Genomic DNA, 27,906 nt, shown 5'->3' with positions numbered 1-27,906 from the left:
GGAAACGTTTTCCTCCACCAGTATCACGTAGTGACCTGGCCACTATCCTGCAAGAAGAATGGCTTAAAATCCCTCTGACCACTGTGCAGGACTTGTATATGTCATTCCCAAGATGAACTGACGCTGTATTGGCCGCAAAAGGAGGCCCTACACCATACTAATAAATTATTTTGGTCTAAAACCAGGTGTTTCAGTTTCATTGTCCAACCCCTGTAGTTTGATAATGTCTTTAGAAATAACTTAACATTTTTTTCTTTTCTCATGTTCCCACCTAAACAATAACAGACACACAAGGAAATTTGTGCTTTACGTTTGCGATTAAACTCTGATTCCAGTTTAGGTTTCTTGTAAAACACAAAGATTTGCTGATCTCACAGTCTTTTGTGAAAGGTTATGAAAAGCGAAACCCTCCTTGTCCTTCAGATGGTTAAATGTTGCAGCTGAGGAGCTTATGTGAGCATAGATAAATGCTTTGCACCTTTTTAATAGGGTACAAATGGAGCTGCGGTGCTGTGAATAAGTGTTTATCTCCTTACAGATTTCTTCTGTTATTTCCTTTGTGTCACACTTAAAGTAGAAATAAACCCCATGTAAAAGAATATCTCTGCCCTCAGACAAATTTTGAAAAATATCACCAAAGTGGGCAGTGCCAAGTATGTGGATGAGCAGCGGGGGTTAAGTGGGTGTGTGTTCAGGAGGATGAGGGAAAGTGGCAGTTACCTTAATTTGGTACACTGAAACATGGAGAGTGAGTAGAGCTATGCTGGTAGTCTCGCCATTAATAGATCTTTTGAGGTGGTGGATTTTTCAGCCCTCTCATAATTGGAGGATTATCAAGAGACCCTTTAAGGAGAAAATCCAACTCCTGACTCGCTATGGGGACATGTGGCTACTTTTACTTAACTGTGATTAACTATAGGGACAAGGGCCTCAGTTACATCGTATTTATACATCAGAGAAACAGGAGGTTATGGAGACTACATAAAAGTTCCTTGACTCTCTGATCACTGTTAAAAACACGAAGTATGAATCACAAAAATATTTCAGTTCCAGTTTTTGTGGTTTCTAATTGGGGTGACAGTGATTTCAGTAAAAAACAACCTTTCCTTAATTTGGGATTTTTTTACCCCACTGAAAAGACTTACTGGTAGTGTCTCAGGTTGGATTTAACTTTTTTTAAAACTTTTTTTGCCCTCCACTTGTACTTTGCTAAGCGCAGAGCAAAACTGTTGTCCCTGCAATACAAATGAATGGATTTTAGAGTAATGTGGCATAACTGCTGCTTTACAAAGACAGGCAACTGCAACAAGACTGCCAAACTTCAAAGTTTGAACAATTGAACAAAGTAGGTCGAAAATTGGAATAACAAGGCAAGACAAGTTTATTTATACAGCACATTTCAGCAATAAGTCATTTGAAAGTGCTTTACAACTTTGCAGTGACAAACAACAGAACATAAAAAGTATATTGCAGTGACATAATAAAGGAAAGTAAAGAAAAGTTGTACTATAGACAAAAAGTATTGAATTTTAATACTTAATATTTTTAATGGTGAAAATTCTGTAATTCTTTATCTCATTTTTTGATGCACTTCTAGGTCCATAGTTATTACCAAAAAGTAAAAAAGTGAAATGTTTCAGTGTCCTATTTGGGCAAAAAATCTGCTAACATGCCAACAGCAAGAGTGATTTGTGACTTTTCTCAGTTTTCCTCAGTAACACCAGAACTGTGGTGGTATAGCTGATTTTCCAATGTGGCATTTGAATAGTTGGATTAAAATGTTTTCGGTGTTGTCCAAAATGAGCAAATCACATTGATTTAATATAATAGCTTTAGACATACAAGTCCCCATTTGATAAAAAAATGGTATGCATGTGTTTCCCATGTAAATATAATCAGCCCTACAAGCAGCCATAAAGTCACTACACCGACAGATGTTGGCTGACACATGTGGTGAATGTGTGCACGCACCAACGGCCGCCACCACCACGCTCCGAAGAAAGCAAAGAAGCAAAAAAGTAGAGCGAAACCGAAACAGTAGTGGATTTAGGCACCCATCTGTCAGAAGAAAAGCAGCAGAGAGAAGCTTTAAGACAGAGAGAGTCACTGAATGTGGTGGGCAAGGGTGGGGGGTTAAGGGTGGGGGGTTGACAAACCCAAAAAAGGATGTGACTGTAGGAACACAGACTCGCAGAAGAAATCAGCGAAAACAGAGCAATGGATTGACCGAGTGCAGAGACAAAGAGGAAGCAGTGAAGAAGACAGAGACAGGAAGGGAGAGTGAAAGACAGTCAGCTTGAGAGAGTGACAGAACACAGTCCTGAGAGGGATAGTGTGTGGGTGAATGTGAGAGCAGCACCAGCTAACTCGTCTGTCAATCTGAAAATGTGATTGACACTCCAGGGTCCAGAACTCCTTTCTTAGCCCGCTGGCTCATCCTGTCAGGATTTAGGGCACAGGGTCACATAGACACCCTGTCACCCTTCTACACACTTACAAACAGGCCTTTGTTTAAAAAAATTATGCAAAAGTTCATGTCTTTCTTTATGTCTGTATGCCTACGCACACAAAAACGACTAAAGTACGTGCAGCTAGGGTCCGGCAGAGGTGAAGTCTCTCTGGGGCGTCAAGTCTTGCTGACAGAATCTTTACCTTTGACATATGACCATTGACCTATACAGAATCAGCAGTGCTGCTTCTCACTTTGATCTTGTACATCAGACTTTTTGCTGGGAACTTGTCATATATTAATGCTCATCCTACAGCATGTCGAAGACTGCTTTCAAATATTTACATGTCAGATCTGTGAAAGGATGCCAACAAGCCACTTTCCTTTGGAATCTCATTTATGAAAAGCCCTTTGGATGCAGATTTTAAGAAACTTGTGGATTATTAAATCGACTGAGCTGCTGCTGCTAACAATTTCATTTTCTTCTTCTACTTGGCCCTGTCTTTCAGTGTTTAACCCTGTTTCTCTCTTAGACATAGCTGTTGGCTGAGCTTTTACTGTGATTAACTGTATGTGCTCTCTTTCATACTCTAGACCTGAAAACTGACTCCTGAGCTTATTTGCTTAGAAATGTTTCTCTCCGAGATGAAGCCACTAAAGGAGCTACTGCTGCCTTTAATTTTTTACTTCTCTTTCACATAGAAAGTACTCCTGGATCAGTGCTTCTGTGTTCTTTTTTGTGTGCTTGCTCTGTTCTCTAAAACCACCAGTTGGTCATGGCAGATGGCCGTTGCACTGAGCCTGGTTGCACTGGAGGTTTCTTCCTTTTAAAGGGGAGTTTTCCTTTCCACTGTTGCTACATACTTACATGCTCAGTATCATAGATTGCTGCAATGTCAACAACACAATGCAAGCAACTGCCCACTGTCGCTACACACTCATCCAGGAGGAGTGAATGATGCAAGTCACGTACGCTATGCAATCTGCTGGTTTTCCTTAGATGGGAAACCTTTTAACTAATTGAATTGATAAACCGAATTTGGTGCATTGTTTGGTTACTAGGATCAGTTGGAATGTGTGTTCTTGACTTTGAATCTGTATGATTCAATTGAATTGACTTGAGTCGACAAGTTTTAAATTTCTTAAATTTTTTATTATAAAAATAAACTGAATTGAATTGAACTAAACTGAATATGTTAAAATGGTCTAGTCAAAGACCAGGCCTAAATCCCATTGCATATCTGTGGTAAGACTTGATAACAAAATGCTGTGTACAGATGCTCTTTATCAAGCTTACAGTAAGAGTAAACATTCAGTCTCTAGAAGTACAAAGCCGGTAAAGACAAACAGTAAAAGACGTAATTACAGTAAAATGTATTTTTCCACAATATTGGATGTCACACTTTACATATTTGTAAAATGCATTGAAAACTATGCATGCTTTGCATTGCACTTCACAATTCTGCTCTACTTTGTGTTAGTCTATCACATAAAATTCGAATTAATTACATTGTGGTTTGTGGCTGTCGTGTTTCAAAATGTAAGTCCAAGAATACCTTTGCAAGGCAATGGCGGAACTTTAGTAGAGCTCATTTTCTGGTGGCATTACTGCTGTGTAGCAGTAAATAAAATGCAGACTGTGCCGTCATAAATGGCAGCTCCACTATGTTGACGTCACAGCTTCCTCATGCCAGGACCGATGCTGCAGCATAATCTCGGCTTTATGGTTCCCAGATTCCTCTCTCTTCCCGGGGCACAGAAGCCGCTCTCCTTCTGTCATCCTTTAGGACTTTCCAGTCTCTTAAATACATACTGAAGGACAGGGAGAGATTAATGTTTTTCTTAAGGGGCCCAAAGTGAGCCAACACAGGTGCATTCTCTGGATGTCTTTTATCAACTGGAGTCCTATGAGTCTTTTGGCTTTACATGCAGTTCACATTTTGAGGTCACTTTAAACTCCTGCAAGACTAAAAGTATTTTGTTTTATATGTGCATGGTTTTCAATAAATGTAGTTTGCACTGCAGATTTTAGCAGATGATTAATGTTTTTTTCATTTTCAGTAGCAGAAGTTCCAAATGTGAGAATGCTGGAGTAACTATTAGTCAGAAATGGTGTATCAGGGGCTTGAGGATGAAAAAGTGGTAGCATGTTAACGATCCTGCAAAACCAAACTGTGTAATTTCCTCCACAGAATCTTAAAAAGGTAGCACATAAAGTGACACGAGCATAAAAAAGCAGGGATAGCTTGAGGTGGTGCCTCAAGTTCCAGAATTGGACTCGAGTTGCACTCTCTTTGCAAGACTTTAGAGTTCAGACTTGACTTAGACCTGCAGTTTAAGACTTAAGTCTCAGTAAAAATCATTTTTTCCTGTAATTGGAAGTTAAGGCAAGCTGGTGTGCAAACGTTTGATGGACGATGCGCTACTTATGTATACTCTCTTTTCGTTTCATTAGCTAATGATATTTCTGGACTGTGAGCTTTTAATGGTTTTAAACATTTTCATGTAGACCATTGTTTCATAATAATGTACACATTGATTTCTTCCCAACTGAATTCTATGTTTAATGACACCAAATATGCAGTTGTCTTACCACTCCCATCTTATGCTTTGGCTATAAAGCTAGCTGCATCATTAAATAAACAATTCCCCTGTGATTAAAATAAAAGTACTTCCTGTTCTGTTCGGTCAGAAATTCAATACTCTCGCTCTTCTGTGCATCGCTCATTATTTTAAAAGTTATAGCCTGCAACATGTTTTAAATGTAGACTTAATTCATGATTTTCTAATATGTTTAAACAATCCTCTGACACAGAGCGAGGAGAAGAAGTGTCCAAACCTTATGGAGATGACTTCATGGTGAAGTAGAGGATGATATGACCACAGGGATTACAAATACAGAATAAAAGCAATTTAAATCGATCATAGATTAAACATTAACATGTGTAACTCTCTTCTAAATATTTTTCTTTGAACATAAGTGCATATTTAAATATCTAATTTAGTGATTAAACTTTTTAATTTTTCTAAATAATTTAAAGAATCTCCAAACAGTTTTTGTATATTGAATTAAAGGTAAAAATGTTAAAAGAGAATTGTTAAATATTTATATGTTGAATTAAGCCTAAGCAATTCCTAACCTACAACAATACAGTGTTATAGGCAGATGTATTGGCCTTAACGGTTATATTTATTTTCAGAAACTGTAAATGTCAAATGTGGCAAACTGTAGCTTCATACCAGCTATGTACAAACATATTCAGGAAAGGTGAACATGAAAATGAAAGCACTAGAGGTAAAACGGGATCTTGTGGAACATGGTACAAATAGTTTGTAAGCACAGCGAGAATACGGCGACTAGCTAACTGTTAGCCACTAAGATTGCCAAAGTTGGCATCTCCTTCCCATTTTTCTATCTGACCAACTTAGAGTAAGACAAGCATAAAAACCTTAATAGATGACCTGGTCCAACAAAGACTGATGCTGCTAAAGATATATCTTTTTGAAAAAAATGGGGATTCATTGTGAAAAAAATCAGAAAATATTGCAAAAAACCCTTTTTGTTCTCTTGAACCTAATGTGTCATTGTGTCCTGTAAGCTGAATTTATCTTTGGACCCCTACAAAGTATTTAAAATACATAATTTGACATTTTTGTTTGAAAGTGTTCATAAAAATAGATGCGAAACACAGGCACAACTAGAAATTACACTTCAGATTTGAAAATAAAGTGGCTAATTATCTTCCTCTTAATTGTTTTCTTTTATATGTCTTGAGGTTTTTTTGTATGTGAAGTGAGGTACACCCCTTTCAGGCCTCATGTTTTGTGTGAATGTGTGCTTGCAAATGAAACAACAAAACTCTTTCAGTTATTAATGTTGGAGGCTTTAAAACTGCACCTCTGTCAAAGTAGATAAACCAGCATTCCATGCCATACTTTCAAATGTTATATCCAAACGCTAGAAGCTCAAACAAGGACAACATGAAGTAAAGCCTTGAATTTAATTGTGACTATATTTAAATGTGATTCTGTATGTCCTTGTTGGTATAGTGTTGAGGGGATTTTTTCTTTATGTTTCTGTAGAGGTCTTTCCTCAGTATGAAAGTCAAATGAGAACTTGCTTCAATGAATGAATGTTATGAAAATATTCATTGAAAGATATGATGAAAGCAAAGGGCAAATTTGTGCATGTTTAATGAGAGGTGAACTTTAAGAGGGCTGCTATATGGAAAAGGACAATCATTTATATTCATGATTATTTAAAAAAGGTTTAACTTTAAATTAGAATTGAATGAAAGATCGATTTGAAGGATTATCTTTGCTAAATCTTACTGAATGCATTTTCTATTTGAAAAATATATAAAAGATAATAAAATAAATACTCCAAGGCCTCTGTAACCAGACTTCAGGGTGGACTAAAGCTAAATCAAATTACTGCAACAACCATTTCTCTTGACGCTACATGACCAACATTTAACAAAAAAATTTAACTCTCTATCAGACACAGGCCAGTATGAGATTCTTACAGTGAAAATACCAAAAAAAAAAAAAAAACAGTTTCTTCATATAAATCTAATTGCCTGCACACAATGAGCCATTTCTACTGCTGCCAAATTTTGAGTAAAACTGGGGGTAGAACTGCGCGAATAATGACTATTTTTTTCCGATGTCAAACAATTATAAAACATTATAGAAACTAATTGCAGTGATTTTTAAAATTTGGAATACACTAAACACAAAGTTCCCATAAACACTGTTAAGTACAAATAAAGAAGAAAGAAATTATGCTTTCTTAACTAGCAATATATTGATGTACAAAACCCCTTTTAAGTACGATTTAAGAGTGCAAATATGTTCTCTTCACCATCTTGAAAAAATGCTTTAACAAAACTTTCTACTGGGACTTCCTAAAAAGACACATGTATTGTCTGTCTTATTGAATTTCATCACCTACCTTTCATTTATATTGGCATTGTCAGTTCCTCGTTAAAACACTGAAATTGTTATATTCCTTTGCACTGACTTGGAGTGTAACAAGCTGATATTAGCTGGTTTTTTCATCAGGCCATCTGCTTGGGTAGAGACTGCACTCATCTGCTTAACAAACATGTTGGTCGTAGCTCTGTAGTTGTAAAAGACTGTACCTTAACAAAAGGTTTGGATTGCGCTTTTTTAGTTTCCACCTTATAAATTTCTGTTTTTTCATGACAAAGATTATTTCAGCTGGTTGACCAGTAGCTCAGAAACAAGTGGGAGAGGGGCAGCAGTGTCTTACTCTGATAGTTCTCTGGTTACTCCAGCACTTTCTCTGGCATATTTAAAGATTAACAGCGACTTTAAACCATACCAGTATGGCTGAAGCGAACTTTATAAACTTTGGAATACAGTTAAGCCTAAAATTATTTATAACCATGCTAGATTTAAAAGAATATTCTTTCATTAAAATTTTTCTGACTGAAAGTAATATTAAACTGTTGGACGGGCCCACTCAGATTCCCGACCAAAATCTGATTAAGAATTCAGGGAAGGGGTTTAGATTAAGGTGATGATGAAGAGTTTATCCAACCTTAAAGACTCAGTGCCCTTTGCAAAAGATGATTCATCTACAGTACCAGTGGAGACAGGCAAAAACGTTGTTAGCAATTATGAAAACGGTACTATTGTTGTAATGCTACTAAGGGCTTTTCCATTCAATATTAAGATGTGTATAAATATATTTAACACCAATTTGTTTCAACCTAAAAGGTTGTCTATGGGCCGTGCACTTTGAACTGTTAGCTGCAAAATTGCGTTCTATTCTTTTTAGAACACCATTGCAACGCTTCTGTGTATTATTGCATTGAGTCATTCCTTTCCACTTTCACCTGCTTGCTCAAGACGAGGAATTGCTGCAAAGTCAAATACTCCATTCAACTGGCTGGGTTTTTAACACAGAAAACTCTTTACAACATGGCATTATAAACTGAATTTGTCTGCATTGTGTTATAACTAGGACCAAATTGGACAAGGCAGATTTATTTTTGTAGCACATTTCAGCAACAATACAATTTAAAGTGCTTTACATGATGAAAACATAAGAAAAGAAAACATAAAAAATACATTGCAATGGCATAATAGAGGAAAGTAAAGAAAAGTTGGACTACATACTGAAATTAACTGGGTTTAAATCTGTTAATATGATTGAATTGATTTGATTCTATATTTCTGTATAAATCTGACCTGTCTGTCTTGTAAAGTGCCTTGAGAAGGCATTTGTTATGAATTGGCACTATATAAATAAACTGCATTGAAATGAGTTGTATTGATGATGATCAATGGAATATTTAACCTCACTTAGCTTTCTGTTACATCTGCTTCAACCTGAAAGTAAGTCAAATGATTTTTATCGTTTTGCTATTGATTTACCCCTCAATTATTTAAATTGGTATATTATATTCCTTTTGGGAGTATTTGAACAAACTGAGTTGCTCAATGAAATGTTTTAATAATTCAGATTCGACAGACAGCTTTGCAGCGATGACAACCCTTATTTAAATATCCCAAGAGCTTTAGACGTGCTTTGAACAAGACTTAAGTTGCTTGCAATAATTGTCATAAGTGAGTTGCACTGAGTGTCCATATGTGACATTTTGGCATGCAGTTTTAATGTAAAGTACCACATAGGTGCAAGCACATGTACATACGCACTAATTAGAGGAAGTGTCCATCTGGCAACATGAGTGTATAAGTGTGTGTGTGTATCAGTAGGGGTTTGTGACTAATGGGGTCATTATTGATGCTGAGTCAGGATTACCGCTGATTGCAAAGGTTGGAGACCAAACTAACGAGTGTGAAAATGCACAAAGGTACCACACACACGCCTGAACGTTCGGCCTCTCCCGTCTCATTGTTACTCATACATGCTCGCATTTTCATTTCTTTCAGGTCCTCACAGGCACACTTATGCACATAAACCTCCAACCTCAGCGAATAAACGTACTCAACCAGACGTCCCTCTCTCAGCCTCCCTAAACCGCCTCTGCACAAACACAGACACATAAATGCATACACACACACTCTAAAAACAAAGACATGCACAGTAGTCTCTATATAACCAGACAGACAATTTTATTGTAGAAGAATAAACCACCTATATATTTCCAATTTTATTTCGTTCTTAAAAAATGAAACAAAATCTAGCAAGTGTGCTCATTGAAATATCTTGTGACAAACATGCATCTGAGATATTTACAATTTAAAACCAGATATCTACATACAGTGTGTAAAGAAACAATTGACCGTTTTCTCTCACAATCTGACATTAAACCAGGCTAAACTAGAACTGTTATATGTCATGTAAGATTACCAAAATTATTTCAATTTGCTAAATGACAAAATAATGAGAAAGCGGAAATGTTTTTTAGAATTTCTACAACTATGTCAGATGTTTTCTTAAATTTGCATAGTATTTGGTAGAATTGCCTTTTAAACTGTATGACCTGGGTCAAACATTTTAGGTTCACTTCCACAGCTTGCTCCCAATAGTTTGTTGTAATTTTCCATTCCTCCTGACAGAACTGCTGTAACTCAGTCAGATTTGTAGGTTGTCTTGCGCACACACACATCTTTTTAGCTCTGCCCAAAAAGTTTTAATGGGACTGAGATCAGGTCTTTGTGATGTCCTCTTGAAAATCAAACATTTTCCTTAAGCCATTTGTCACTAATTTATTCATGTGTTTAGGGTGTTTATCCATTTAGAAGACACATTTATGCCCGAGCAAAAGGTTCCTGGTTGACGTCTTGAGATGTTGCTTTAATATTTCAACAAAATGTTCTTTTCTTTTCATTATACCATCTTTTTTGTGTAAAATGACAGTTCCTCCGGCAGCAAAACACCCCCCACAGCATGAGGATTCCACCCCGGTACTTCACAGTTGGGATGTTGTTCTCAGGCTTGCAGTCTTGCCCATTTTTTCTTCAATTGTAACAGTGATCTTTAAGGCTCAACACTTCAGTTTTAGTTACATCAAACCACAGGACATGTCAGCAAAAATTAAGGTCTTCCATTTGTGCCTGAGTTCATATGCTGTTATCTGACTTTTATGTTGCTTTTGGATCAATGCCTTCTTCCTCTCTGAGTGGTCTTTCAGTTAATGGCTGTACAGGAATCATTTCACTGTGGATTATAACACTCTCCAAACAGCTTCAGGCTGCATCTTCACAAGATGTTTTGCTTTTGATACAAACATTTCACACCAAAACATGTTCATTTCTGGGACACAGAGCCCATCTCCTTCCTGAAAAGAACAAAGCTGGGCATCCTGATGATGTTTATTCTTGTGAATAATCGGGTGAACCAGACTTGTGAAGGTCTACGATTATTTTCTTGATATTTTGACTGATGTATTTGGAGACCAAAAACAACAATTTTTGAGATATATATTTTTCCGCACATCAGCAAATTTTAGGTTTAAATGTTTGTGCTAGAAGCTGAATCTTACATAATATATCGAAAAACCTTTTGTTAAAAGAATTATTATTATTATTATTTCAATTATTTGCAACTTAGTTCAACTTTATGGTCTAGCAGACCCATTTTAGACCTGTCTAAAAATACATTAATTCACCCCACATGTTCCATTATTGCAACATCTCATTTCACCTTTTGCCTGGAACACTCAGCTTGATCTCCAATCTCTTTAAAGTTCCTCAGAGTCCTTTAAGTATAGCGACATGTCTATGAAGAGCCTCATGGAGCAGTTAGGGTGACAGGAGGCTCAGGGACTTTTCTGAGGATCCAAGGTTTATGGGGGTGTTTTGGGGTAAGCTTTTGTGTGTTTTAAAGTCAAGTCAAAGTTGTATGTGAAATATGCACTGCTAGGATTTTTAATTTCTTGTGCATGTTATGAAACAATTTAATTACGAGAATTGACTATGAGGTGCAATCATCTTGTTCTTGATTGGGGAAGATCTGATTGGTGTTTGTAAATTACAACGCCTTGCAAAAGTATTATTATTAGGGATAGTTTTTACATGTTGACACAAAATAACTCCAAACCTCAATGGATTTTATGTTATAAACAAACAAAAAACTGCATATAACTGAGAAGTGAAAGGAAACCTGTGTGGTTATAAATGAAAATCTGAAAAGTGGGGCTTGCATATCCATTCACACCCTTAACTTTGATACTGTTAAATAAAATCTAGTGTAACAAATTTTGTTCAGAAATCTCCTAATTTCCTCTGTGTGAATCTCAGTATAAATACAGCAGTTCTATGAATTTTCGTTCTACTTTTATGTGCTACTTTATGCTAGTCTACCACACAAAATTCCAATGAAGCGCGTTCAGGTTTCTCATTGGTGACCAAATATTAAAGAGTTGATAGGGAATTATTACATTTGCAAGGCACAGTATATTTATGAGAAATTATTATCTAAAATCTTTCCCCATTTTGAATCTTTTAGCTATTGTGTTGAAATACTTTGTGTCACTTGGCAACTAAAAAACATCATATGTGGGTTTCCTCAGGGTTACATTTTTAGAGTTTTAGAACATTTCATACCATATGCTGATGACACACAATTATATCTCTCTGTATCACCACATGACCGATTTCCCTTACAATCGCAAAGAAGGTAATAAAAATATTGATGAGTAGATGGATCATCATTTTCTCTGAGCTTAATGCAGAAAATACAAGTAATGCTTGGTTCACATGGCAAGATTTTTATATTGTCGATTGATTTTTAAAAACTGAGAGACCCCCACCCATGGCAAAACAAAATTGTAGATATAACAGGTTTGGTCCTACAGTGTGTGGTGTACAGCCACAGGGCAAGCAAAACTCACCAGACACAAACAAATTTCACTCATAAACATTCAAATGTAAGATGGGAAAGTTTGCAAACCCTCTAGAGATCAAGTGTGAGTTCAGAGTAATTCCCCTCCGTGTTTCCGTCACCTCACTTTCTTATTGGCTACACGTCACGTTCAACTGGCTGCAATGATTTTTTTGTCCTCAGAGAACAACCCACACGCAACATGTTGAATGTCATCGATTTGAGTTTGAAGCGGTCCCGACACCCTCCGAATAGACTAGATCACTCTTAACACACCAAACACAGCAGAAATATCTCATAAGATTATTGTAAAGCCATCACAATGATTGGGGCGTGTTGGAAGGGGATGATTGGGTCAAAAATTGGCATAATCCTGCCATGTAAACTAGGCATAATTGGTTTGGTCGAGAGGGCACAAGGTTAGAGATCAGCTGTTGACACAATAAAACCAAAAGCTACTGAGCATGCACAAAACCTGAGCGTCATCATGGACTCAGACCCTAATTTGGCAATCCCATAAAATAAATCAGCCTATTATTCTAAAACAGCCGGGATTTCTGGTCAAAACAAGACATAAAAATACTGGTTCGTGCTTTTGTTTTATTAGGTTAGATTACAACAAGGGTAATCAGTCAGCCCTGACCACACCAGGAAAAGAAAACATATCAAACTTGTCCTTAAATCACTGGACTAGCGCCTTGTCTATAAAAAGATCAACTAAAATGTCTTGCTGATGGTCTGGTACTGGTCCAAAATACATTTAAGAATTGCTGGTCAACAATGTAAAAAATGTAAATCACCAAACCTGCCTTCAGTTTTCCCAGGACCAAAAATAAACAAGAGGAGACAACATTCAGGTCCTGTGCTCCAGAATGAACTACCCGAATACTTAAAATGCGCAGAAATTATTTTGTCCTTTAAATCAGGACTGAAATCATGCTTGTATACTACAGGCGAAGGCCACAATAATATGTTATCAATCTGTTCTAATCAAGTCTTAGCTAGTCATTGGCTTAGATTTTACATTTTATTATTCCTTTATTTTTATAAAAATTTTAGAGTTTACACATATTCTTACTTTACTGCATTGATTCTTTAGTGTGTTTTCATTTACTTTTGTTCCTTTATTTTTCTGTAAAGCTGCTTGTATTACCTCGTGTATGACAGGTGCTGTACAAAGAAACTTGCCTTGCCTTAACTTACATTTTTATGAATCTAATGTCAGTTTAAATACACTTTCTTTTTTTAACATGGTTTTTTATTTTAAATTTCTTATTCTGGTCTTAGTTGTCAAATTTTACTATACAGAGTTATGGGTGAGCATGGTTTTTATACAAATATTTCTTTCTGTGTATGTTTGGTTTTTTTTGGCTCCTCATCTAAAAAGCATGTTGCTTGAACAGGATGCTATGCAACACATATCTTAAAACTACAGATAAAGATCAAACATTTATGTGTGAAATCTGGTTTAGATTGTTTATTGGAACCCATGCTAAATGTCAGCTTTTAAAACTCCCTTGTAAACTTTTGCATTGATTCTGTATCTATTATCACAGGTAGCGTCTTGTGTGTCTCACTTATGGTAAAGAAAATAGACAAGATTCTAGCATATTTCAGTATTTCCTGGTGACGGACTGCTTCCAGGAGTCATATCCTGCCGCATGTGAGCTACACCTTTGAGGAATGTTTACTCTCAATATCAACTTAGGCAGCATGGCCTCAATTCTTCATCAAAACACAAGTTGTATGTCGTGTGTGTGTGTGTGTGTATGAACTTATGTGCATCACTATGCATTTTCAGCTCTGTGTGATGGCAGTATTGGTTCTTCCTAAAAGCCATTGTGGTTTCTGAATCAGGACTTTTATGAAGTTTTGCTGCTCTGGGCAGACCATTAACATTTCATGTCACTCTGGCTCACTGTCTGTCATACTCCAATGGGCATGAAGCTGAAATTTCCTGTTTGAGTAATCTGTGCTACAGCAAGCCAAAACAGTCCATGTTGGCTGTCCTTCTTTTTTACTTATTAAACTCATTTGTCCCTTTATATAAGATATTGGAGGCTTTTTTAGCCTTCTGTTATATGGCCTTGTTGACGTTCAGTTTAAGATGGATATTAATTTAAATCCCTAGACTAAGTCTACTGATGACACAGATAAGGAGTGTTTAGTTGATTTGTTACAGTTTCTGGTTTAGTTATATCTTGTATCTCCAGAGTAAACAACTGTCTCTAAAAATTAAGCAAAGAATTTCTGAGATAAGCAATATGTTTCCTTCAAATTTCAGGGAATTTTTAATATCTTAAGTGCTGCTTGTGATCCCACCCCCAACACAGCTGTATTGCAGTGTGTTTTGGCACTATGTCTCTTTAAAACAGATATAAGAGTTATATAGATATACAGATATAAGAGTAAGTTTTTGAAATTTCTACAGTTTTAAATGAATCAGTGCAGAGTGTGCAATCATCAACTATTTATACAGGATATTTTTTGGGGGGGTTGAGCCCAAGAAATGAAAGTGAAAAGTGTAGGCAAATGATTTATGTTTAATTTTAGAGATTTGTGTACTTTATTTTAGTTTCATATCCTCGTTCCAGGGACAACAGATGTAGGAAGATTTTTTTCAGAATCTTTAGTCATCTATCCAAACACCTTTTGGTCCTTAGTCTATTTCTTATAAGGTAATATATCAGATCACAGCAAGTGCTTTTTCTGAGCATCACCTGCAGGAATCCTGTACACACAAGATTTTTAGAAAATAGTTTCATTTTGACAAACTCACGTGGAAAAACTTTAATTTCTTTTTTCTCCAAATCGTTATTGAGCTGTTGGTGGAAATGTTTTCTCCCAAGTTTCATCACTAGACTTTAGAGTCTCTTTTTCTCACTGTGTTCTCCCTTTCTTAAAATTCGCCATTCACTTGTCAGTTCTGAAGCGCAGCTTGCCTTAAGTATTGGGATTCAGTGTGTAAGCTCATCTCATTATCCTCAATTTCGTGCATGTGTGTGTGTGTGTGTGTGTGCAGCTCATGTATAAGTGCATAACTGAATATGAGAGTGTGAGTGAGTGATGGGTGCGTAAGCCTACCTCTCCTGCGCTCTGTTTGAAATAAAGCGACAGATAATCGCAGGGCTCTGGTGAAGCGAGCTCATCTGAGCACCGATCAATACGGATACCATAGCTTCAAAGCAACCTTTCAAAGAGGGGCGAAATAGGCATATGCTCTTCGTTCTAAGTGTGTGTATGCGTGTGAGAGAGAGGGAGAACCAGGGCACTGACAGTGAGACAAAAGCCAGAGAAAAGCAGAATCAGGGTGTTGTAGTAGAGAACTCTTCATTTGACAACAAACATCATCTTATTGCAGCTGACTTTCAAATACTTGGATATAACTGCTGTCCTTATTTGAGTTTGACAAAATCATTGTTTCCTAAGCTGGTAATCCCCTGATATCATGTTTTATTCAGCATGCCAGCAGCGACTGTAGCCTTTGTTTAGGAAATGGGAGAGGTATACACACACACACCTACCGAAAAAGGGTTTAACAGTTCAGTTCTTTATTGTCCCACAAGTGGAAATTTGGTGCACAGCAGCAATCAAAGAGAGTCAAAGCACACTCCACACACCTCTTAAACCCTAACCCTCTATTTGAGAGTTCTGCTGAAAAATGACGTACCCAAAATGAATCGAATATATCTCAGGAACTGCAAGGTTTATTTGAATTGTTCAGGTGTCACAACAATGGTAACACTCCAGAGAGTAGTGAGTAAAAGAATGGCACACAGCAGAACATTTTAAAAAACAGTCTCAAACAAATTGCACTTTATAATGTGAATACTGTTTTAAAAGTGTAAAGTTGCAATCCAAAATATCTTGCAGATCATAGTAGAGAAACTCACCATTAGCCGTACAAAAATTAATACAAGAAACGTGAAGCCTTGAAGTTGTAGAGAGGTGTTACTTCATAAGTTCAAACCATCTAAAAACGTTTTTTTGATGTGTTTGAAACATTTTACTTCTGGAACTCCCAGTTTCAAGTCCCAAAACTGGTTAGAATGGTTAGGAACAGTCCAAGAACCATTTAAGGCCCAACCCAATGCTGATTTGAGGGGAAATGAAGAATGAGCTAATTGAAATTGCCTGGTTTTGTGGCATGGATCTGTGAGAAAAGAGTAATTATAGAATTTTTATTTTAACTTGCTTTATCTATCCTTAAGTCAACTTTAAAGTGGGTTTGGGATCACTGTCCTGTTGGAACACCTGATTCTGTCAGTGTTTCAATCATGGACCTAATAAATTGAGGTGAACATTTCTGAGGCATTTTTATCATTTTCCACCCCCCACTTTGTGTGATCTATTACTGACAGCGAATAAGATCCTCAGCATGATGCTACCACCACTATGCAGGAAAGCTGATGTAATGTTCTCAAGCCTAAAATCCCTGTTGAGCTAACTGCAACTTGCTAAGTGTGATTTATCCAAACATTAGTGGGGATTTAGGCACACATCTGAGCCTGCAGGAACTGTTTTGTTTTTGGATTAGAGGAAACCACTAATTTAAATTTCTAAATGGACTGTATTTCCTTTATTATTGAGGTTGTATTATCAGCCAACCTTGAACAAATATTGATTCAAATAGATCATTAAAGCCTTAATGCCAATACTGAGTGTAAATAAAGCTCTTTCCAGAGCTGTTCTTTTGCCCTGCCATCTAGTTTTAATGTCCCACTGAAAACATTTTGTATTTCTTTCCATCACCATTGTCACGGCTGCAACCAACAGAAGGTTTGATATGACTCACTCACTGAAGAACCATATAACAATCGACAAATGCACAGAAATCTAAAGTGACCTTCAAATGTTTTCTGAGTTAGGGAAAACAGAAAGTGTTTCCTAATTTAAGAAAGTATCCAATGAAATGCATATGATCCCACTTGAAAAATAATGCTGGTTTTCCAGACAAATTAGCTGAAGCTCTCCACTTAGTTACTGAAAAGGTCACAAAACAAACTGCAGTGACCACTATATTATTTAAGTCTGAGGAGAACGTAAATGAACAATGAGTTTTTTATTATTTAGAAAGCTGGAAAAGCAGTGGTCTCAGTATAAAGGTCCACAGGGAGGAAAACAACATTATATTACTTTATGCAATGACCATACTCATAGCATTGAGCTCAGAACCTCCAGCTTTCAACTTTAGTTGTTTCCAAATTGGGTTATAGCAAAATGTTTTTTGTTCAAAAGCTTTGCATCTGACACATGGACACTCTGTGATTGATTTCATACAAAGTATCAGATCATGTAACCCCTCAGCTTCTCTGTCAACATACATTTTATGAGAAGCAGTGATAGTGTGCTGGGAGGTGCTTTTACCCAGCAAACTACCAGAAAAAAAGAATTCCTACTGTGGAGATTAGTGAATTTCACAAAAAGACTACACTATGCAAAATTCAGAAACCTGGAGAGAGCTCCTGAAGTAAACGGGCCTTTCTGTTGTTTGCATTTGTGCAGCTTTATATTTAGATGTATACAGAAATCATTTAATAAACCGCTTTCAGAACCACTTTCAACATATTTTTGGAAACAGCCAAGGGCCGAGTGCAATATCCTGAATGGTTGCAGTGGGTAATTCATGCATAATGACATGCTCTGCTTTTGTTAGATTTGGCTTAACGTATATAAAATAGCTCTGTCCATATAGCTTAAAAATATTTTATTAGCCTGGATGTCTATATGTCCTTGCTGTCTCTGATAGATAAATGATACAAATCTCTACACACAACATTTTATAAGAACAAGTGTCACTTATTTTTATCTCTTTCTGGTCATGATCTGACGCACTGTTTTGTTTTTCTGGGGTATGTTTGGCACCACTCATTGAATGGGAAAGTTATTGTCGTTATCAGCATGAAAGACTCTGTAATTAGAAAAATCTGGATTGCACAGGAACAGTCAAAGATAGTCCTGTTGGACCCTGATGGGCAGGTGCAGAAGACCAAATTACAAACAGGGAGGTATGAATTTATCTTTACACACAACAAAAAACATTTGTTTTCTTTATTAAGGTCTGCCCTCAAACTGTGACATTTCCCAAATCATAACCAAATAGTTTTCAGGTCAAAACATTAACAAAGATCAAATCCAAAGTAAAGTCTTAAAAACATGGAGGGCCAATGCTGTGTTTGATTTATCCTTAACAATACATTTCTTCCTATGTTACAAATTCAAACAGTAAAAGAACATGATCACAAATTGTGGTTGTATAAGTATAATTATTTGTTCCACCAGCTTGATAAGATACAAATGTTCAAAAGTGCAGATAAATAGTTTATACCTACAATTTTCCCTATGTTGTATTGCTGCTTGAAGACTTCAGAGGGTCATTCTTTTATTACACCGGGAACTTGGAAAATCTGATATCTAAGTACAAATTAAGTGCATTATGAGGAAACACAACACTCTTTCCAGGCTCCAGCACTGGCTGGACCCCGTTGACCTGAAATTCTCACAGTGCAAGTCTACCACACATAAGCACACGCAGATCCACAAAGTAGAGAATTTCTCTTCGATATCTGCTGTAAAATTGCTCAGAAATATATTGATAACAGCAACGGTGATGTTGATAGCAAATAATTCTCTCATACAACTTTTATAGGAACATGGTTAAAATGCACTTGTTTTGCGCACAGTGCGCAAATGGCTTAACGTGGTGTAAGCTGTAATTAACCTACAAATAAACAACATGAAACCATGTCCATGTGCTTTAAAACCAATGTAACACGCATGTAGCGCACTCCCATAAAACGCACACACACGCATAGGCACACACATACGCAGACACGGTGATCAGATTGTTTCATTAGTGAGGAGCTGATGGATAGCCATCTCAAAGGAGACATTGACCAATTGGCCATTGATCTCCTGAGCTAGGCCAATCTGTGTGTGTGTGTTGGTGTGTGTGTGTCTGTGAGAGTGGAAAGTGGCATACTGATGGAGTCTTTAAGTTGTTAGAGTAAGCACAGTAAATCTAATCCAGCAGTGTTTAATGGGGAGAGAAAGAAACAGGCTGTCGACATATTCATTAGGGCGATCACTGCCATCTCACTCACTCAGTCACCCGCCACAACAGGAAAGAGCAGTGGCGGCGATATTTTCGTCCTGGCAAACTGCTATGAGGGGAATGTGCTTGAATGATAGTTAAAAAAGCATATTTATTCCAATTACTGGATGACAACATGCTGCATTTGGAGGCATCGGGTTTCATTTGATCTCGTTCAGGCCTGGCAGAGCACTGAAGTGTAAATCAATCTGGCTAAAACCAGGATCATTAAATTACACAGTCTTATTGATGATTTAATAAAGCTTATTGGGCTCAGTGGGGTGTAATAATGACTTATGGTAATAATACAATAACAGGCACATTTTCTAGAACAAGCTTGATGTAAACATTAACCATCGCAGACAAAACATGAGAACGCTTTATTTCTGGCAACAAATCACCCTGCTTCAAAGTGTGGGGGCTTGATCGTTTTCCATCTTGCATGTGAGTTATGTGTAATTAGCTTTCTAGCTTGTTCTCTTACATTGGACAGTGAAGGTAATTGGGGCTTTTGGACACTCACTCTCAATCTCTGTTGATGCGCGCGCGTACAAGCGTGTTGGGTCTGGATTGTGGAAGATGGCCAAACCATTACTGTGTGCTCAGCCTGCTCTAAAGCAGCTTGCAATTCATTAGTAATGAGTCCATTTGAAAGCTAAATGAGCGTTTTCGAGTGGCCAAGCGGCGACCTACGCAGCGATCGTGTCCATTTATCTGCAACGCTTTCCTATTTGACTGTCAAACACACACGTATGCTTGCACATGTGGTGAGCAGAGGTATGTTGTAATGTTTCCTTAAATTCTCTCTGTGTAAGTGTGTGTGCTGTGTGTGTGTGTGTGTGTTTAAGAGATAATGAAGTCAGTCAGTTGTGCCATTAATTACTGTTTTACACCTGCTTGTCTCAGCTAATTAGATATGCTGACACACAAGCACGCACACATCTTTTCTCGTGATATGCAGACACATAAACACATGTTTTAACACACTCAGACTCACTCGCAAACTTGTAGACACTTTTTTTACATAGAAGAGACAAAAATACTTTCTCATTTTCACTTTGAGGAAGGTGAGATGGCACAGCTTAAACACAGCAACCCTCCCAGACTCTTCTCTGCAGACCTTCTTTTGCTTTTCCCCACACTGTTGTTCTCATAGGATTTTCTTCTACTGTGCAGCGAAGATGAGCCAGTATGAGATTCTAATGGTATGATCATGTTCAGTAACAACATCACGGTTTAACAGTATTCACACAAATACTGTTAAATGCAGCTGGGCAATATGACAAAAATATCATATAATAGTAGCAGCTGGAGGAGAGGGCTGATCCTGCAGTTTCCATCTACATGTAGTGTGGACACAACATGGTCAAAAAGCCTTCATTGTGCAGTTGTAAAGTCTAAAGTTCAGCTGCATGTAATACTTTGGTGTTTTAAATATCACTGCAGTATTTGGACTGTCTGCTGTGCTTGATGGATCAAATATTTTAAACTAACAATAGAAAAAATATAGGTTTACCATGGTATTTCCTCCTATTTCCTCTAATTTTTTTAATGTTGAAGGAAAGCATAGAACTGCAATCATAGAGTGTGCCTTGTAGGCGATCACATTATGCTGCTTTTGGCAGCAACATTTTCTAATCGTATGCGATTTTCATATTGCCCAGCCCTACTTTTTAACAAAAATATTAAGGAGGATGATGGAAAGGAGAGGATGGTGGAAAGGAGAACAATGTTTCATACTGTTCTTAAATTACATACAGCAGAGTCTCTGGCTGTAATCTGTTTATTTCAGCTGAAGGCCATCAAGGCCCTTTAAGGTATTCAGAGGCCTTAAGTTGCATGTTTAGTGTGAGGGATTGCTGTAAAGTTAATGCAAGCGATTGTCCACTATCTCTACATGCTCATCCAGGATGAGGGAATGCTGCAAGTCACTGACTCAATGCAATCTGATGGTTTTCCTTAGATAGAAAACCTTTTAACCAAGTTGAATAATAAACTCACTGCACTGTTTAATAGCTAGGAATAATTAGAATGTATGAACCTGACTTGAAATCTATATGGTTCGATTGAACTGACTCTGTAAAGTGCCTTGAAATGGCATGTGTTGTGATATGGTGCTATATAAATAAAAACTGAATTGATCTGAATTGAAAAGTTGGCTAAGAAAAAAAAATCCAAATAAAAAGATTTTTTGCACATATTTTTGTTATTAATTCTACTAATCAGAGGGGTGCTTCTCTGTGATGTAATGGCGTAACATGAGCTTGATGCATTGTTCTATCTTGGCAGAGAGCTGTGTTGCTGTAATTTTATGAAATTACATCTGCAGTCACCGGGCAGTTTATCTCCTCCAGGGGTATTCTGCTTCCTTCTGTGAATACCATCAGCTTTGAACTAATTAACACTGTATAATGTGATTCTGACATTATGATCAGCCAATAATATTTTAAAACGCACTCACGTTTCCTTGGCTGTACTGTATTCTATATGGCGTAAGAATGATCTTCACAGGAGACAGAGCTGATGCTGGCACCAGAATCCAGAGACACAGACATCAAATCGTTGATTACATTTTCCTCTTTAAAGATGACTAAACCATAAAAAGAAATGTGATGTTAGAAAACTTCATTTAGTAAATTACATTTTTCAAGTCCTGGATTTGTTTGCCTTTTTCTGAATATTAGCCTGAAAAGATGAACTCAGCTCACAGATCCAGTCTGAGTTTGGTTCATGAGGTTCTGGTGCTTAAGGAAATCGCCGGACCAAGATGGCTGTATGGAACTGGAAAGGCTTTTGGTAGCTGTTAAACTGAGCTACACAAAACGCTGAAGCACAGGAGGTCTTTTTAACACAACACTATTTACAGCTTCATCCAAATGGACCAAAGGATTTGGTTTCAACTTAGCAACTATGGCAAGAACTGAAGACAGCCATATCATTATGGTGGTTAAAACAATATTTTTTGCTGGTTTTGCTGCACTCAACTTACTATGAAAGAGTAAGTTGTCTGTCTTGATGAACCACGTTGTTCCCATTTTGCTGCCATACACATCAAATGTCATGATTTCCATGGTGACACATTGCTTTTCATGATGATTCTCCTGTTATTGACATTTGGCTTGGTGTTTGGTTAGTCTAAACTGTGTTTTGAGGTTTTATTATAAAGGCTTCAGTCAGCTGGCTGTGTGGTTGTGTTGCCAGTTTACCACATTTCTGCAGCAAACCAGCCGGCTACCTTAATAAAGTTAAGAGTGGTGCTTCAGTTAGAGTTCAACAGTCTGCAGTTACAGCTATGAATTGCTTTGTATCAGTGGTGGGCCTTTGGCGTGCCTTTAAAGCACAATGGGGGGTTTCAGGAATATGCCCTATGGGGAAATGGGTTGTTTTGGTTGAAAAAGCTCAACTGCAAGTGTGACAATTCCCCATTGAAAAAAATAAAAGAATTCTGCTTTAGTCAGATGTATGAGTCAGGGACAGCTTAAGCAATGGGCAGTTTCATCAAATAGGGTCAAGACATTGTTACTCTAATAATAGTGGTGGGTAGTGCTCCTTTTGTTTCACACCAGGAGTTTTCAAAAAGCCAGCTTTGCTTATATTTTTGTAAGCAAGTAGTAACCAACATGGCACAGAAACAGGTGGGGAAGGGGTTAGAGCTGTGCACCACTGCTCTGTACAGCTGGAGAAAACACTTTCTCTGGTATGTCCTGAAAGTGACTTTACAGCCACAAACCAAAGGACTGGGAAGATTTCAGTGTTTTAAATAGCAAGGTAAAACTGTGGTCCCTGGTACTTTCTCTGGTATCTACTTAGGCTTTGCACATTCTTTCTAAAACATCACCACAGGAAATAAAAAAGAAATACATTTGGGAAAATATAGCAACCATATCATTTTTCAAATGTATCTATTGATTATCAATTGTTCTTTTTCTCTGAATAAGTTGTGTAGTGAACATCGTGATGATCTAATTACAATATTTTTCCCTTCCCACCCTTTTCTGTCTTCCCCGTTTTTCCTTCTCTTTGCAGTTGGACGTGTTGAAGTGCTTCTCAAGGTAAGATTCCCATATTTCGTGTTTTCCTTCTGTTCCTCCTACCCTGACATTTTACCCACAGTGCACTGCATGCAATCAACAGTACAGTGTGTGTGTGTGTGTGTGTGTGTGTGTGTGTGTGTGTGTGTGTGTCAGTGGAGGATCTGGTACCTCAGAACTTATTCTGCTCACTCAAACCTAAAACACAATAACACTGTGTTAAGTTAACAAAGAGAGTTTGTGGCGTGGGGCTCTACCACTGCATCAGACGTGTGCCGAACTGAATCAAAAGTGTTACACTTTTTACTGAGATACTTGCAACATGTTTGCAGTATTTATTACCATATTTCATTTAATGGTTTTAAATCAGCATGATAGATCAGGATTTTGTTATGTACTGTAGATCTGATCAATGTTTGAGAGTATTGTATTAAAGCACATACGTCTCTCTCCTTGGGGTCTTAAAACCCTCACAATCAGTTATTCATAATAAGGTCCACCAGGGAAAAACAAGAGCCACAGAACCTTTTCAGAATGCAATGTCAATGATTATGTTTATAAAGTGCAGTTTTCAGTTGTACTAAATCTTACACTTATTGCTTTCAGGCTGGGATGCTCTGTAATAATACCAGCAGACTCACAGCAGTTTCAAAAGAAAATTAAATGCACCACAGCACCATAAACTGGCTCTGACCTTGTGTTTGGGCACACAGGGTTCCTTTGTAATATCTGACTGCAGCATAACAGTGTGATCCTGGGCAAACTGGGGCTGTACATGTTGTCCTTTTTTTCTTACTGGTTCAAAGTCTTCAATTCTACTACCAAAGGATTTTAGAGGATAGATGGCCATTCATTTTAACTTAATTCCTGTAAAGCATGTTTAGGAAAACAAAAGCGATAATTAATGATTAGTAAAAAATTATGCGGGGTAAGCTGGTGCCTATCTCCAGGAATCTAGGGGCGAGAGGCGGGGTACAGCCTGGACAGGTTGCCAGTCCATTGCTGGGCAACACACAAACAACCATGCACACACTCATTCATACACCTAAGGGCAATTTAGAGTGACCAGTTAACCTAGCAGGCATGTCTTTGGACTGTCAATTATGGGGCTGCACGGTGGCGCAGTTGGTAGCACTGTTGCCTACAAGAATCGGACCCAGGACCAGCAAGAAGGTCCTGGGTTCGATTCCCGGCCGGGGGTCTTTCAGCATGGAGTTTGCATGTTCTCCCCTGCATGTGTGGGTTCTCACCGGGTACTCTGGCTTCCTCCCACAGTCCAAAGACATGCCTGTTAGGTTAATTGGTCACTCTAAATTGCCCTTAGGTGTATGAGTGTGTGCTTGGTTGTTTGTGTGTTGCCCTGCGATGGACTGGTGACTTGTCCAGGGTGTACCCTGCCTCCTGCCCATAGACTGCTGGAGATAGGCACCAGCTCCCCCGTGACCCACTATGGAATAAGCGGTAGAATATGACTGACTGACTAAAACATTATGATTAATGCCATTATAAAAACATACATATAGTAACTGGGTGAGAGGTTGCCAGATGTCATGCATCTCATAAAGGAGAAAAAAATAAATTTCTCTGTAGTGTCCTGGCTTACGACTACGTGTACTTTGAACTTAGGGTAAGGGTTACTTGTTGAATGTTGACCAAAGTCAGCAGATGACATCAGTCCCCACTGACTGTTAAAAAAATCACAGAAAACTTTAATAAATATACATAATAAATGAGTTGAATTACTCAATAGAAAATCTAGCTTTTGCTGATATTGTAGTTTATTGAAATGTACCTGTACATCAAGTTTTAACGGAATTCACTGAATTCACTGAAGCTGCCAAAACCTTTAAAAAAAATACAATAAAAAAAAGTAACTCAGTCAGTAAAATTAAGTCATATGTGTTAGTTTTTTAGAGTTTTGAAAAGTGTTTTTTGATGAGTATTGATGAGTGTTGCATTCTTTAATTTTGGTTTGTGCTACAAGGTTTCTTTCATCTCAAAGAACCTGTTACCTATAGGACTCAATTAGTTTTCAAGGCTCTAGGGTCATGCATTTATTATTGTCCAACCAGGTTTACCTGATGGTGCAGCATCTACATGCACTGGAGAAAGTGCAAGGAATCTGAGAAAAATGCTGACAAAGACTATGAGAAAAAAAAAACTCCAGGGACAGGTGAAAAGGAAAGGAGAGCATATTTATTCTTACGAACAACAACTGAGCTTTCTGTTCGATCTGTCTAATTTCTGTCAGAGAGAAACAAATGATCACCTGGTTCCCTTACAGCCCATCTGCTGGGCTAACCCCACAGGAGGAGGAACTGGGCAGGTGTACTCATTATCTCTGAATGAGCCATTCCTGCCGCACCAGTCAAGTTTATTTAACTTTGCTTTTAGGATAGTGTTTTACATTAGAGCTTGTTTGTCCTTGAAGCTTCAGCATCCAGCATTTAAATGACAACATTTTCCTGAGCTGATGGATTAGGATCGTCTGGTGAGGTACTGTAATGAAATGGCTGAAAGAAATAACGTAAATACACATATGACTTCACCTTGTGAAGATTTAGCAACAGAAATAACAACATGATACAAATGGATTCAGGAGTACAAAATACTGTTAATAACTTTTTTCTATTTTACTGTAAGTAAGTATTGTATAAGCACTTTTCTTGTACTTAGTTTTTTGTGCAAAAGGTGCAAAGTACAAATGTTGAGGACACAGATATAGAGACAGAGATTGGCAGTCAGCCCAACATGTATTAATGTCCAGCTCAGTAGGTTCTGCATGGGGTACATGCGTATATTTGAGGTGAAAATCAAAGGACAATGCCGACAACTCCACCTTTAACTACTACTAACCCTTACTGATATAGCCGCTTACCTGTGTCGCACACCATTCCTCATTCCTGTGGGGAAAGTGTCCATGGAGACGGGGAGAGTGAGGTGGTGTTATGGTCTGGATTAGGGCTCTCTGAAGGTTGTCTGTAGGGGATCCCTGACCAACAGGAAGTTTTTCTTCCATATGCTGCGTCCTACCTCTGGCTCCTGGAGCAGCGGTGGACTAAGTGGACCTGCTGGAGGCAGCCCCACCTCTCCGTAGCTGCAGTCGGGCCTCGTCTATGGCCAAGGAGAAGGCGATCATCAACTGCACTCTCTGTAATTCTAGATCTCTAGCTACCAAGACCTTTATTCTGAATGATTTTGTTACTTTATGAGAGTTGGATTTTATGTTCCTGACCGAGACGTGGCTTCCATTTTCCTCCAGACTGCTGGTTCCTCAACACCTTTTGGACTTCAGGTAAATGTGTTGCTGTCATGTTCTATCAAAACATCAAAATAGCGGCTGGAGGTGTACGTAATGAACAGCAGTGCTGCCATTGGCTGTCCAATCTCTATATCTCTGGATGTCTCTATATCTATGGTTGAGGAACCTTGCTCTAAATGTTTTCTTTTGGATTTCTTGTGATAATATTTTGGGGCAAAGCCTGAATTCTTTGAGGTCACAAGAATATTAATAATATATGCAAAGAATCTCAGGTTATGGTGAAATCGTTCAGTATCTTCATGTTTTGGATTAGTTTTATTGTTCTGGGAAGATTTGTGTGGCTACACATGTAAATAGGCCAGAGTGGGGGTTTTAGATCATTCATAATCCATGCTAAATTGTTGTTTTGAGATGTATTGCTCATGGTTATTAGTTAACCTTTATGTAGTCTTGGTCAACAGCTTCTAAAGAACAAGTGTGACTTGAGGTGTAACGAGATCTTGTACCAAAAGATCTTGCACAATTAAAATAAAATACTTAACATTTCTTCTCGAAGTAAAGTCTGTCCTGCTATTATTATGGGCCAGTGTTATGACGGTGAGTGCTTTAAGGTTGACACCCTGTTAAAAAGGATATTAATCCTTTTTATTTCCCACCAAATTAAATATTTATTCTTAAACGTTCTTTCAATTAAGAACACAGTGAAACCGAAATCAAATTTCTTGTTTGTGTGCACAAACTTGGCCAATAAAACAAATTCTTATCCTGATGTTTGAGAAATGTATTTTGAAGTAAAAGGAGGAACTACTGAGTTGCTCTGACTAATAAAGACTTTCTTGGGCTGGCTGACAACACTCTGTTATAAAAGCTTTGAAGAAGCTTCCAGTACTTTTAAGTTTTATTTGTTTCGCAGCACCAATAGAAAAAAAAGCAAGATAAATGTTAACAGAGTGAAAGACAAGATGCAAATGTTTTTAAACGCAGTAAGAATACAGGAAGTGGCTAACGGTTAGCTGCTGATCAAATTATAGTTTGCATCTTGCATCAAGTGTGGCCTTTTTATGAAATGGTTTGGTGGTTGTTTCTGTGGAGTGTTATGTTGTTATTCTGGTTTGTATAATATTGTTTTTATGTAACCAAAGACCCAACTACGGTTAAAGCAAATAATGATAGCCTATAAATGTTGAAAGTATAGAACCACCATAGAATTAGGTAAGAACTTAATATATGGACTTTTCAAACATTTTCAAA

At 37.6% G+C, this 27,906-nt stretch overlaps 1 protein-coding gene across 20 annotated transcripts in view; it reads left to right on the top strand.

The window, feature by feature from the left end:
* Positions 1–27,906, top strand: part of ptprdb (protein tyrosine phosphatase receptor type Db) — a 270,931-nt gene that overhangs the window by 35,483 nt on the left and 207,542 nt on the right. For all 20 annotated transcript variants that reach the window (XM_047365128.1, XM_047365124.1, XM_047365113.1 and 17 more), the window contains exon 2: positions 23,389–23,414. The gene's annotated coding sequence lies outside the window, so the exon portion shown is untranslated. The remainder of the gene's footprint in view (positions 1–23,388; positions 23,415–27,906) is intronic.

Source organism: Girardinichthys multiradiatus, chromosome 5 (assembly GCF_021462225.1).
Source record: "Girardinichthys multiradiatus isolate DD_20200921_A chromosome 5, DD_fGirMul_XY1, whole genome shotgun sequence".
NCBI lineage: Eukaryota > Metazoa > Chordata > Actinopteri > Cyprinodontiformes > Goodeidae > Girardinichthys > Girardinichthys multiradiatus.
Note: the sequence above shows the minus strand (reverse complement) of the source record. Positions and strands in the feature narration are given on the sequence as shown.